General features: G+C 46.1%; 1 pseudogene; it reads right to left on the bottom strand.

The window, feature by feature from the left end:
* Positions 1–12,427: 12,427 nt before the first annotated feature.
* On the bottom strand, positions 12,428–12,625 carry LOC142429665 (DNA-directed RNA polymerases I, II, and III subunit RPABC4 pseudogene; annotated as a pseudogene).
* Positions 12,626–15,144: the final 2,519 nt, after the last annotated feature.

Here is a 15,144-nt window from a genome sequence, read left to right as displayed (position 1 = left end):
CCTGTCTCTGTGTCGATAACAACCTATAGCGGCAACCCGAGGAGACCGAGTAGAACTCCCTCATGGGGCTCCCGGCTGTGGATCTCCACAGAAGCAGATTGCCACGTGCTTCTTCCACAGAACAGCTGGTGGTGCAAACCCCCAATCTTTGGTTCACAGCCAAGCACTTGAGACATGCGCCACCAGTGCTCCCACGGGACACAAACTCACTGCCACTGTGTCAGCTCCAGTCGTGGCCACCCCATAGGACAGAGTAGAACTTCCCCTGTGGGCTTCTGAGGCTGTCAGTCTTCACAGGAGTAAAGAGCATCATCTTCTGTGGGTGGCTGGTGGTTTCAAACTAGTGACCTTGCAATTAAGCAGTCCAACATGTGACCGCTGTGCCATCACTTCTGTACCTGAGTGCTCCCCTCCTGGACCTCCTGCAGGTCTTCCTCTAAGGCATACCTACAGCTGTGTCTCATCTCTTCCAATGTTTGGTTGTTTCCAATTGAGAAACACATCATACTTTTTTTTAGATTATGAGGATTATTAGAAGCTCTGGATCAGGTCATTATCCCCACCATTTTGCCTTTTTCTCTGGCAAGCGGCAGGATGGCGCACTAAGACTTCCACGCCACCAGGATCCTCTCAGAGGCTGAAGTGCTGCCCAGATGGAGCACACCCTAAGAGAGCTGCAGCTCGCCCTCACCCCAAGTAGTTGCCCCTCTGAGCCCCCAGCCCAAAGGCGAGGTAACTAACAAGTGTCTCCTCCATGGCAGGCCTTGAACTCTGATGTCTGTCCTTCCTCCACCCACCTCAGGCCCAGAGTCTGGCTGAAGCTCTGCTCGACTTTCCCTACCTCTGCCCAAGCCAAGCCGGTCGAAGTTGCCAAGGGTTTCATTTTACTTGGACCCACAGCCAACACCCAAGAAAGCACCAGTAAATGAATCAAAAAGAGAATGGAGAGTCTGGGGCAATGACCCCTCTCAGTGTCAAAGCGCATGTCTGTCACTCCTGAAGACCAAGAGGTGCCTGACCCACGCCATGGTATTTTAATTGCCTCATATGCTGGACACTGAGTAACTGCTGCATTTGAATAACGATGTTGGTGAATAATATTGAAACTGCCATGGGCCATCAGAACAACTGCCTCTGTCTTGGCGGAAGAACAGCCAGAAGCCCCCTTGGCAGGAATTGGGCATGACTGTCTCTTATATACTCTGGACATGCTGTCAGAAGGAGCCTGTCCCCGGAGAAGGACCTCGTGCTTCATAAATCAGTCAAACAGGGGTGATCCTGGAGATGATGGGCTCCAGCATAACAACCCTGAGCGACGAGTGTAGCATGGGAAGGGGTTCCTCTGAGAGAAATGAGCTCACTGGGAGCTGGAACTGAGTCAGCAGCACCGAGAGCGATTACCAAACCCAGAAGACACCACTGGTGGATTCGGTAGAAAGAACAAACCCTCCTATTATCAAGCTGACTCCAACCCTGGGCTACCCTACGTAGGTTTTCCATGACTGCAAATAGTTACATGAGCAGGCAGCATCATCTTTTGCCTATGGAGTGGCTGGTGGGTTTGAACAGCCAACCATGACACCAGGGCTCTGTCCTGTGGGCAAACAGTCCCAAACATCAGGGTTAGTGCTGTGGGGTTCCTTGATCTCCAGGGTCTTGGGCCCACAGACTCACAGTTCACCTACACACCGAGGCGGTTGCAGTTGCTGTCACTCGGCGCTCCCAGCTGCTGTGGTGGAGGTTGCATCTGAGTGAGTAACTAAGAGCAGAACCCAGGGCACCTGTTCTCGAGCTCTGAACACTTTATGAGAACTCTGGCTTCAGGTGTCAAGGCGGTCCAGGCCCAGTGCAAGGGTCAGGAGGAGCCAGGCTGGCATGGGTCAGCACTAGAGCAGTGCCGCAGCCAGCCTTGCTTACCAGACCCAGCTGTCTAGTCAACTCTGCTGCCATACCACACATAACGGGTTTCACTTGATGTCTTGAGCTTGGAGATGGCAACAGCCTGCTCCCATCTCCATGGTGCTGGGGTTGGGAGGCGGGAAGGCTGTGCCGAGGACCAAAGTCCAGATTTGGGAGGGTCCTAACCAAGTCCGTGATTTCCCCTGCTTGCTGCCTTACGGCTGTTCTTCTACCCAGCTCCAACCAAGGTTGCGAGCCTCCGTGGGAGCCAGGGTCTGATCTGCAGGGGGGGTTAAATGTAACAGCAGCTGTGTCACACAAAGGTCATGTTTCAAACTGTGAAGTGCTGTGCACAGTTGGTATCTTTAAACGCTGCAACTTTGACATTTCTGTCTCCCAAAATTCAGTTTAGCACCATGGGTTGGGTTGGGGTTGGGTTGGTCAGAGCTGAGACTGCCTGGATTCAAACCCTGCTGTCGTGGGCTAGCTATGACAACATAGTCAATCACAGTCACATGTTGCCTGCATACTTTGGATGGCACTGATTCTGTTTCAGTATCGTTTTCCCATGTGTTCATCAGTGATCATGTGGACTCCTCCTCCTGGAGATGCTGCATGTTAATGGATGGGCTGGTGGATGCAGAATGCGGGAAGAGAAACTGAGGAAGATGTTCCCGTCTCATGGCCAAGGCTAAGGTCCCCTAGGTTTGTAAAAAAATGCACACAAAAATGAAATGAGCATTTTCTTTCTGAAATTAGCTCACAAAAAAGGGTTAGGCCCTGTCTGTTTGATCACATCTGTGTCTACTATTTGTGGCATTTGAGAGCATTGCTGGTACTTGCTCATCCAGGTGGCAAATAAGTAACAGGAGAAACACTCGACTTCGTTCATCCCCAGGAGCAGGGGCACTGGCACCTCCTGTGGTGCCCGCCACCCAGATGGCCTGAATGGAGCCTGCTGGCCAGAGTCAGAGCCTCAGAGGGGCCTCACGGTGGCACCACCCACTGAGTGTACTGGCCTGCAGTCTAACAAGCCCCCTCTTAGATTCATGCCCAAATAAAAGACCTGCCTGTTCCCCTGGAGGCATCAGAGAAGGCCAGTCAGTGTCAGCCCTCTGAGCAAGCCGCCTTCATGCCCTCGTGAGGTTCTGACAGAAACGCCATGCACTGGGGGCTGGAGGGGGTGGGGGTACAGAAACTCAGCCTGGCAACTCTAACACGCATAAGCTCACCCTCTCAGTCTAGGAATCTGCATTCAGGGTGCCAGCAATCCCAGAGAGTTTTCTCTCCCTATGTGTCCCAGTTCTAGAAAATTCTCAAGGAGGAAGCCACGTCCTGAGCGCAGGCTCTGCTCCCGGCTGTGCTCCGCACTCCTGGCGGCAGTGGGTCCCTCCACTCACTGGTTCGAATCGTGCTTGCATCTCAGAGAAGGTTGACTCATGATGCACTTTAATCCTGTGGGCTCCCTCTGCCTCACTAACCGTAATAGAGGTTACAGCACTGGGGTAATGACACACCCACCAAATGGAAGATGATTGGGCAATCGTGGCCTAGCACACAAAAAAAGATGCTTTAAATGTTCATGAGAAATGAGGTTAAAGGACCAAGGAATCTTTCCATGAACTTTTTTAAGCTCCTCATATTCTGAGGGAACCAAATTCGATCCATAACACGAGCCAAATGCTCATGGACCTTGGAGCGGACACACTAGAGGGCATTCCCACATGGAGTTCCCTTAGCAGGGAGAAGAGGCCACAGCCCCAGGGGAGAACCTGCAAACACATGGAGTCAAAAACTCAGACCCCAGTGTGTAATCCTATTTGTATAGAATCCACAGGGCCAGGGCTCAGCACAGTGGCTGTCAGGGGTGTGGGTGAAAGAGCCAGCATCCTCCTGGGACCTGGCCTTTAAGGTTGTAGACCACAGCGGGTTTCAGGGGTGCGCTCAACTTATGCTTCGGTTAAAAGCCCATGTGCCTGAAAAGCAAGGTCTGCCATGTGGGAAACGGCAGCATGAGTCTGAGTCTGCTCTCTCCCCAGGTGCCCTGTGGCATGCTTTCAGAGGATGGGGAACCCCTGGAGCCGAGGGCACAAGGACTGCCCCCCCCCCATAAGGAGGAGGTCAGTGCTGACCTGCCTCAGGGGTGGCATGGAAACAGGCAGGCTTCCCAGAAGCCAGCTTTGCAGGGAAACCCCACATAGACCAGGCAAGCTCCGCAGCTAAGGCAAAGTGCGCTCCAGATGCCTCCTCACCTGAGCCCTCCCCAGAGCCCACTTTAGGGCCAGGGGGCTCATCAAAGATGTGGGTTCGCCTTGACACTCAGTCTTTCAGAGGAAAAACCCCAGATACATAATTGCTTGTTTGAAATTAATTGACTCTGAGCTGAGCCCTTTGGTGGGTTTGAAGGTTTTACTAATTGTTGAGAGTGCATGACGTTCCACACGAGGCCTCGGGGGACCAGGAGCAGAGGCAGTCCTCCCAACCCTCTTGGTGACCCTCTGTGGACCAGTTCCCTGACCTCATCTTACTGCAGGTTAATGAGCCAGAACCAACAACTTTTAATAGCACAGCCTGCAACTTACCCCCGCCCCTCCCGTCTGCTTTTTAATGAGACCCCGGGGAAGACAGCGCTCAGTCTCGACGCTCTGAGAGCATCTCCCACCACTGACTTGATTGGGCACCAGAGGTTTGGGATCTATTCCTTGATGACCCACAGAACTCAAGCTTTCTCGCAAACAGGCCTTAGAGCCCAGAGAGTCCTTCACCCTAACTGCAGCCCCCTGGCGGGCAGGTGGGGGGAGGGGCAGGAGGAAAGGTGGGAGCACCAAGCAGCTCCCAGCAGCAGCTTTCTGAGGTGGAAGGCCAGAGCAGACAGCTGCAGCCTGTGCAGGTGAGGCTGTGAGACTGCAGGTGACACCACCTGTGCTGGCTGCTGTCAGGTGCCTGCTGGATCATTGCCCTAAATACAAGCCATATCCAGCAGGGAAGACTGGGGCTCTAAGGACTGAAGGTCAGTCAAGGTTGACCCCAGGCATGGCAGTGCAGGACTCACGTCTCTGTGCCCAGCACCCAGAGGTTCAGGACTGAGAAACTGTGCACAGTGGTGCCAGCAACAAACATGCAGCCTGTGGAGCTGAGGTGCTACAAGGCACGGGCAAGGAGTTGGGGGACCACGAGTCCCAACGGTGGATCTGCACGACCTGACGCCTCGGTGTCTTGTCCTCCAGCTGCTACAAAACAGAAGTGTCTGTGCCCTCCCCCAGGAGGGAGCCCAGCTCCTCAAGAAGGAGATAGTTTGTACATGCACTTTACCCTTTCCGCTCAGGAGTGAGGTCCCTGCTGGATACACCCAGGACTCCTCTGCTCACATCCCTGCACCTCCAAAGTCGACATTCAAAACTGAAAATACACCCACTCAATGCAGAGGGTGTGAGTCTCTCTGTGTGGGGATGAAGTTTTCACCCTGATTCTGATAGTGAACAACAAAAGATGACCATGATACACAGAGACGCATGTGCGAACAAGAGCTTCAAGTGTAATATAACATTGGAGTTTTCTTTTATGTGTCTCTGTATCTTAAATACTCTGTTTATATAAAAAATTACTATGCCTCAAATTTGCCTTAAAATTAACCATCATTGAATCTGCAGCTCTGGGAGAAGGACATATCTGATCAGAGCACACAGGAGCAGATGAAGGGGGAGTAGGAGAGAGTGGAACACGTCTGGGCCCACCAGGCTTGAGGACAATGACCCCAATTAGAGCAGCCAGTCCACAGAGAGCACCACATGGCCAGCCCCACTATGAGACATGATGTCCCTCATTGACCCATGGCCCTGCGGGAGACAGTGTGGGAATTGCACCCGACCTGATCCCACCACACCGAGGCACAGCACTGGGGGTGTGCAGCAGAACAGCAAGGGAATGGAGTGGCAAGGTTCCCGGGGAATGCTGAAGGTGGACTTTGGGGCCAGAGCATGGTGCCTCAACAGATTAGACTGGAAAACACTCCTAAAGGCCAACAAATGATCCTTGAACTAACTACAAGCTTTTCTTTCTTGTTGTGTTTTGTTTTGTTCTTTGTCAGTGGCTTGTTGTTGTTTTGTTGTATATTGTTGCTTGGTTTTGCTCTGTCTTATGTTTGTGCAGGTCTGTCTAAATAAGATAGGCTGGATGAACAATCTGGAGGAAAAACAATGGGGTCAGGAGTTCCGGGGGTGAAATGGGAAGGGGGAGGTGGGGAGAAAGGAAGGGGTGTTAAAAAACCCAGGGATAAGGGAACAATAAGGGATCCAAATTGGTGGTGAGGTGGGTGTGGGAGACCTGGCAGGACATGATCAAGGGTAATGTAACGAAGAGGCATTGCTGAAACCCTGGTGGTGATGGAGCATGATAGTGGGACAGGAGGAAAGTCAAGGGAAATAGAGGAAAGAGCTAGGAGGCAAATGGCATTTATAGAGGTCTAGAAAAAGACCTGTACATGCAAATATGTATATGAGGATGGGGAAATAGATCTATGTGTCTATATTTACAGGTTTAGTATTAAGGTGGCAAAAGGACCTTGGGCCTCTACTCAAGCACTCCCTCAATGCATGAATACTTTCTTCTATTAAATTGGCATTCTATGATGCTCACCCTCCCGACACAAATGCTGAAGCCAAAGCGGGTGAACAAGTAAATGTGGTGAAGAAAGCTGATGGTGCCCGGCTATCAAAAGAGATAGCGTCTGGGGTCTTAAAGGCTTGAAGATAAACAAGCGTCCATCTAGCTCAGAAGCAACAAAGCCCACATGGAAGAACACACCAGCCTGTGTGATCATGTAGTTCCGAAGGGATCAGTTATCAGACATCAAAGGACAAAAAATCATATCATTGGCTGCACACATCCATAATACGATCGCCGAGGACAAACAGGTGCATAAGCAAATGTGGAGAAGAAAGCTGATGGTGCCCGGCTATCAAAAGAGATAGTGTCTGGAGTCTTAAAGGCTTGAAGGTGAACAAGCAGCCATCTAGCTCAGAAGCAAAAAAGCCCACATGGAAGAATCACACCAGCCTGTGTGATAATGAGGTGTCAAAGGGATCAGGTATAAGGCATCATCAAAAAACAAAAATCTTACCATAGTGAATGAAGGGGGAAGTGCAGAGTGGAGACCCAAAGCCCATATGTCGGCCACTGGAGATCCCCTCACAGAGGGGTCTAGGAGGGGAGATGAGTCAGACAGGGTGCGACGTAGGATGATGAAGAATACAGCTTTCCTTCAGTTCCTAAATGCTTCCCCCCCACTACCAGGATCCGAATTCTACCTTGAAATTCTGGATAGAGCAGAGGTTGTACACTGGTGCATATAGGAGCTGGAGGCACAGGGACTCCAGGGTGGATGGTACCTTCAGGACCAGGGGTGTGAGGGGCAATACTGGGAGAGTAGAGGGTGAGTGGGTTGGAAAGGGGGTACCGATTACAAGGATCTACATGTGACCTCCTCCCTGGGGGACTGACAACAGAAAAGGGTGTGAAGGGAGACACCGGATAGGGCAAGATATGACAAAATAATAATTTACAAATTATCAAGGGCTCATGAGGGAGGGGAGAGGGGGAGGGAGGGGAAAAAAGAGGACCTGATGCAAAGGATTTAAGTGGAGAGCAAATGCTTCGAAAATGATTAGGGCAAAGAATGTACAGATGTGCTTCATATAATTGATGTATGTATATGTATGGATTGTGATAAGAGTTGTATGAGGCCCTAATAAAATGTTAAAATAATAAATAGATAGATAGATAGACGGATGGTGGATGGATAGATAGATAGATAGATAGATAGATAGATAGATAGATAGATAGATAGATGAGAGAGAAAGAAAAGACTTCATCAATATCCCAAAAGCCAGAGAGGAAATTTCTGTCACAGAACAAGTAAGAGACACTTGCACACAGAACCAATTCAGGTCAAGTCTGTAGGGAGGTCATCTGGCCAAACATTGAGTTTGATTCAGCATGTTCAAGATTACAGTGGTTTCTGCCTGATAGACTAGAGTGGGTCTGCCAATGACTCAGCCTGGCTAGATACTCTGCAGATGGGTTTGGGCCTCCCACTGTCCTCCATACCCTTCTACAAACTGGGTGTTCATAATTTAGTTCTGATCCTTTCTGCTCCATGTGGATTTAGGTGACTCCTCACTTAAATGACTTCTTGTTTGAATACAAGCCTTTAAGATAATAGACTGATCTTCAAATATATAAATGGCATTTTTTTTCTTCTTTTACATTTTATTAGGGACTCCAACAACTCTTACCACAATCCATACATATACATACATCAATTGTACAAAGCACACCCATACACTCCCTGTCCCAATCACTCTCAAGGCATTTGCTCTTCACCCAAGCCCCTTGCATCAGGTCCTCCTTTTTTTTCCCCCCTCCCTCCCTTTTCCCCCCTCCCTCATATGCCCTTGGTAATCCATACCTCGTTATTTTGTCATATCTTGCCCTATTCGGGGTCTCCCTTCCCCCCTTCTCTGCTGTCCCTCTCCCAGGGAAGAGGTCACATGTGGATCCTTGTAATCAGTTCCCCCTTTCCAAACCACTCACCCTCCACTCTCCCAGCATCGTCCCTCACGCCCTTGGTCCTGGAGGTATCATCCACCCTGGATTCCCTGTATCTCCAACCCTCATATGTACCAGTGTACAGCCTCTGTCCTATCCAGCCCTGCAAGGTAGAATTCGGATCATGGTAGTTGGGGGGAGGAAGCATCCAGGATCTGGGGGAAAGCTGTGTTCTTCATCGATACTACCTCACACCCTAATTAACCCATCTCCTCTCCTAAGCCCCTCTATGAGGGATAAATGGCATTTTTACAAGAAAAAGATATATAATAGACTGATTGATAGCCGGACACCATCTAATTCCTTCACCACACTTTGCTGTAGCATCCTTATATTTCATGTAGTGATCCTTTCATGAAGGTGAGTGTTGATCAGGGGCATGTTATCATAACTAAGTGTTCTTGACTTGGGGCTAAAGTTAAGTAGGAGCCCAGACTCCATCTCCTTGCCCATGGAGTTTGCACATCTCAGGTTTTAACTTAGGCGGTCCTAATAAGGCAAATTCACAAGACCACAATATCAACTGCATCAATAGCAATCATAAGCCAATCAGCAACCAAACAACACACACACACAAAGAAAATTTAAAAAACAAAATCACAAAACACCAAGCTACAAGCAGGAAAGCAAAAAACACTCATATAAGCAAAGAAATACAGCATTGAACATAAGCAAATGTGGTGAAGAAAGCTGACGGTGACCAGCTATCAAAAGATATAGTGTCTGGGGTTTTAAAGGCTTGAAGATAAACAAACGGCCATCTAGCTAAGACGCATCAAAGCCCACATGGAAGAAGCACACCAGTCTGTGTGACCACGAACTGTCAAACGGATCAGGTATCAAGCATCAAGGAACAAAAAATCATATCATATCAATTAGCTATTGACTGGATGGATGGTTTGGCATGAGAGCAGAGTGAAGACTCAAAGCCCAATGTAGTCAACTGGACACCCTTACTGAAGGGTTGTGGGGAGGAGATGAACCAGGCAGGGTAGCAATGATGAAACATATAACTTTCCTCTAGTTCTTAAATACTTACTCCCCCCTCCTCCACTATCATGATCCCAATTCTACCTTACAAATCTGGCTAGACCAGAGGATGTACATAGACACAGATAGCAACTGGAAACACAAGAATCCAGGACAGATGACTCCTCCAGGACCAGTGGTGAGAGTGGCAATGCCTAGAGGGTGGAGAGAATGTGGGGTAGAAAAGTGGGAACTGATTACAAGAATCTACGTATAGCCTCCTCCCTGGGGGATGGGACAGCAGAGAAGAAGGTGGGGGGAGACATCAGAGAGGGTAATATATGACAAAATAATAATTTATGAATGATGAAGGGTTCATGAGGTAGGAGGAGTGGAGAGGGAGGGGGGAAATGAGCAGCAGCTATTAGGGGCTCAAGTAGAAGACAAATGTTTTGAGAATGATGATGGCAACAAATGTACATATGTTCTTGACACAATGGATGTACGTATGGATTGTGATAAGAATTGTACGAGCCCCCAATAAAATGATTTTTTTAAAGAAATGCAGCATTATCAATCACCTCCCTGGGGTATATGTCTATTACTCTGTTGTGATCACTAGTTTTCCCAATAACCCAGCACTCCAAACACAGTCTGTAGGAGGAGTCTCTGTGTGTGCAGTTTCACCTTGACCAGCAACCTGTGAGTTTTTGTCCCACACAGTTCCATCTCTCATTCGACTGGGCTCTGTTGATCCTAAGTATGGGGACTGATGCCAGTGGGGGGCAAGTATAGGTCCCTGTTCAATGGATCCCAACCTGTCAAGTCACTGCAGGGTAGGCACTGAGGTGCTACATTTATGGTGATCCTTCCACTGGACACCCACCAAGCCGAGGGTTCCCCCCAAGGTCCAATGATGCCACTTCCACAATCCTGGGGTGGCCACTCTCTGCTTCCTCTCCCATCCAAGTAGCCCAGCCCTTAGTCCAAGGCTGCAGGCAGCTTTGAGGTAGGGTTCAGGTCATTCAGTGGGGCCTCTATGTTAGTGAAGTCCTTCTGGTGTAGCTCCAGCATCCTGCCGTGCTGCCTGCAAGGTCAGCTTCTGTGATCATCCTGGTGCTTACTCTATGGTGTGGTTCACCAAAGGTTGGGCAGAAACGAGGTCATAGTGTCTACCCAGGTACCGAAAATCAAGCCCGTTGTCCCCCTAGGTTCCCTACATTTATTGTTTAGCTTCCCTTCCCGCTGCGTAGTTAGTTCTCCTCAATCACCCACATACTCACCAACAGAACTACTAGCACCTACTCCACAGTGTAGGTGGTCCCCTCTCATAGTCTTGGCTTGTATTTCAGGAAAGCTTCTTCCATTCCTGTTGGGGACCCATTGATTTTCCCAGACTTGTGTCAATGTTGTATAACCTTGAGTGGACGGTCATCTCCCAATTCCCCTTCTTGAAGGAGTGACCCCACATAATGTGGGGTCTCCTCATTCATGTCGGCTTTTGTGAAGTGCACAAAAAGAAGTGATGTCTGGTTCATGGCCGGTAGGTAACCTTCTCTCCTTTTGTTCAGGAGTTGGTTCCTGAGATTTGTTAAGTTGGCGTTTCTTATACTAGTGCACTCATGCAATACTTGTTCCTTTGTGATTGACTTACTTCACTCAGCACAATGGTTTCCAGGTCCTTTCTGTCATGCAGTGCTTCATGCTTTCATCGCTTTATTTAGGGATGCATAGTATTCCATTGTATATGCACCTATTTGTTTATCCATTCTCCTATTGTTGGGCATCTGGGAGGCTTCCAGTTTCTCGCTATTGTGAACTGCACTGCTGTGAACCTGGGAGAGCACACCCCCACTTGTGTCGTGTCTCTAATTTCTTTAGGGTATATGCTTAATAGTGGTATTGCTGGATCATACGGACTTTCAGTTTCCAGTTGCTTTAAGTATTGCCGTATCATTTTCCACAGTGGCTGGACGTATTTACAAGTCTACCAGCAGTGTATACAAGTTCCAATCTCTCCACACCCTCTCCAGCATTTGTTGTTTTCTGTTTTGTATTTTTAATTTGATCTAGCTTTGTAGATGTAAAGTGGTATCTCAATATGGTTTTAATTTGCATTTCCCTGACAGCTCTAGATAAAACTTCCAGCACAATGTTGAATAAGATTGATGATAGGGACATCTTTGCCTAGTCCCTGCTCTCAGTGGGAATGTGTCTACCTTTTCCCTATTGTTGGTCCCTCACATATGGTTTTTTATTGTTGAGGAATTTATCTTCTATTGTATTCAGTGTTTTGAACAAAAATGGGTGTTGAATGTTGTCAAATGCCTTTTCTACGTCTATTTTCTACATCTATTGTTTGTGGTGTTTATTTCTTACCTTGTTTATGTAGTGGATTACGCTTATTGTTTTTCAAATGTTGAACCATCCCTGCATACCTGGAATGAATCCAACATGGTCATAGTGATTTTTTTTATGCTGTTGTATTATATTGGCCAGGGTTTGGGTTGAAGATTTTAGCATCTATGTTAATGAGATATATTGGTCTATAATTTTCCATCTTTGTGGGCTCCTTACCTGGTTTGGGGATCAGTGTTATACTGCCTTCATAGAATGAGTTTGGAAGTTCATTGTCTTTATGTTCCAGAAGAGTTTGTTTAGTATTGGTGTCAGATCTTCTTTGACATTTTGACAGAATTCCCCTGTGAAACTTTCTGGTTCAAGGCTCTTTTTGGTTGGTAGTTGCTTTTTTCTTTCTTTCTTTTTTTTTATCGAATGAAAAATAATTTATTTACACAATGCACCTATAGATACCTAAATACAATTTGGTTTTGAAACTAAATGAGACCACATGTCTAACTTACATTCGGAGTGTGTTATCCGAAAGCCATACAACAAAGTGAAGCAGCATGGCAAATCCAGCACACATGCAGATGTTCTCTGAATTCACGCTTCATCGAGCATCAAACACCACCAATCTTTTAGTCGTTTTCTTGTACATTATTCTGTATCCACATTCTCGGCATCTGCTTGGATCCCTGGATTTTATTTCATTTTCCGTGTTACATTCTACACAGATAAATATCATTGGCTGCTGTTTTGGGGGTTGCACGTCGTCCTCCTGGGGGTCCATTGTTAAGTGCCGACGAAGTCAGAGACAGGGCTCGGTTGGCAGTTTCTTTATGGCCTGTTCTATTACTTCTTTTGATTTGGGTCTGTCAAGTTTTTCAAGGGCTCTTTTTGGTTGGTAACTTCTTAATGACCTTTCTATTTCTTCTTTTGATTGAGTCTGTAGAGTTTCTTAATATCTGTCTGCATTAATCTAAGTGGGTGATGTGGTTCTTGGTATCTGTCCATTTCTCCTAGATTGTCGAATTTATTTGAATACAGTTTTTCATAGTAGTGGGTTATTATTCTTTCTATTTTACTGATTCTGATGTAATTTCACAGTTTTCATCTCTTATTCTGGGTAGTTGCATCTTTTCCTCTTTCTTTTTTTCCCTTTGTTAAGTTGGTCATTGGTCTGTCTGTTTTGTCACTTCAAAGGACCAGCTTCTTGTCGGATTTATATTTTCCATTGTTTTGTTTTCCATACCATTTATTTCTGCTTTGATACTTATGATCTCTTTACTTCCTTTATTGAAGGGATTGTGCTGTTGCTCTTGTTCCGGTTCTTGGAGGTGTTGTGTTAAGGCTTTTATTTTAGCTTTCTCCTCTTTTTGTATGTGTGTGTTGATAGCTATAAATTGACCTCTGATTGCTGCTTTTGCTATGTCCTAAAGGTTTTGATATGTTATCATTCTCACTTTTTCAAGAAATTTTTTTAATTTCCTCCTTTACTTACTTTATTACCCAGTCATTTTTGAGGATTGTGTTGCTCAACCTCCATGAGTATCTTTGTGTTTCTACTCCTTTTATTGTTGATTTTTAATTTTATGGCTTTGTGATCTGAGAAGATTGATTGTAGGATCTCAATTTTTTTTAATTGTTGAGAAATTATTTGTGGCCTAAGATCTATTCTTGAGAATGTTCCGTGTGTGTTGGAGAAAAACGTGTGTGTGTATCATTGTATGCATATATATTTATTATAGTTATGGGTTGCCGAGTTATTGTTCCCTTTATCATTGTGTAATGACCGTTCCTAACTCTTATTACTTTGTCTGCCTTGAAATCTATCTTCTCAGAGATTAATATTGCTTCCCCTGCTCTCTTTTGGTTGCTATTGACTTGGTATACTTCTGTCTAACCTCTGACTTTTAATCTGCTCATGTCTTTGCTTGTGAGGTGTGTTCCTTATAGGCAGCCTAATGATGGATTTTGTTTCCTTATCCATTCTGCTACTCTCTGTGTCTTTACTTGTGCATTAGTTTCACTAACATTCTGTGAAATTTTCTATGTGTATGTGTTATTACCATTTTGCTTTATGTGTGTGTGTGTTTGTATACGTGTTGTGCTTAGTTGCTCTGTTCTTCCTGTATTATTTCCTTGCTTTGGGTGTTGGTCCGTGTGTACTGGTTTTCGTGAGGAATTGTCTTGTATGTTGGTTTCAGGTCTGTGTGCTGTTGCTGTTGGGTTTTGAGTCATATTACTTCATTGAGTATTTTTTGTAGTGGTGATCTTGTTTTTATGAATTCCTTTAGCTACTCCTTGTCTTGGAGTACTTTTATTTCTCCATCATATTTTATTGATAACTTTGCTGGATTCAGGGTTCTAGGTTGACCATTTTTCCCGCCAGTACCCTGTATACATCACTCCATTGTCTTCTTGCCTGTATGGTTTCGTCTGGAGAAAAAAATCTGAGGTTATTCTAATTGCTGGCCCTTTGAATGTAATTGATCCTTTTTTTTTTTTGGCTGCTCTTAGAATTTTTCCCTTCCTGTTGATGTTAGACATCTTGACTACAATATGCCAGAGGTATATTCTTCCTGGGATCGTTCCTGGCTGAGGTACTCTTGGATTCCTGAATAACTGTATTTTCCTCATTTAGACATTGAATACATTCTTCTTTCAGGAGCTCCTGGACTATTATCTCTGTGGATTTGTTTGCTTCTTCTTTTCTTCTTTATAGGACTCCCTATAAAATGCACACTGGTCATCTTAATTGTATCCCACAGTGTTCTCGTGTTTTTCTCGGTCTCTTTTGCATTTTTTATTATCTGTTCCTCTTTTAAGTTGGAGTCTATAGATTTGTCCTTTGGTCACTGATTCGGGTTTCCATCTCTTCAATTCCGTTTCTCTGTTCTGTGTTCTTTAATCCAGCTATTGTAGTGTTTAGCTTCTGTGTTTCTGCTTGGAGTTTTTCTTCTACATCAGGTAATGAAGTTACGGGTTTTCTGTTGCTTCATTTTTTTCTCTCTGACTCTTCCTTCAGATGTTGCATGAGTGCCATCATCATTCTTTTAAATTATTTTTCTGGTAAACCCATAGCTGTTCAATTTCGGGTATTAAGGTTGGTTATTTGTTTCTGTTTCTCTTTTTTTGTGTGTACACTGATGTCTTCTGTCATCTCTTTGACATCTTGATGTCACTATATATTAGGGGTGTTAGGTAGGTAGTGTTACGTGGAGTGGTTCACTCTGTTAGGTGGTGCAGTAGAGGGGTTATGGACAGTTTGTATTTAGTATCTTGGGGAGAGTGATTGATTAAGTATTAGAGAAGCATTCAGATCAT

Source organism: Tenrec ecaudatus, chromosome 16 (genome assembly GCF_050624435.1).
Source record: "Tenrec ecaudatus isolate mTenEca1 chromosome 16, mTenEca1.hap1, whole genome shotgun sequence".
NCBI lineage: Eukaryota > Metazoa > Chordata > Mammalia > Afrosoricida > Tenrecidae > Tenrec > Tenrec ecaudatus.
The sequence above is the reverse complement of the archived record's forward strand: the minus strand, read 5'-3'. Positions and strand labels throughout refer to the sequence as shown.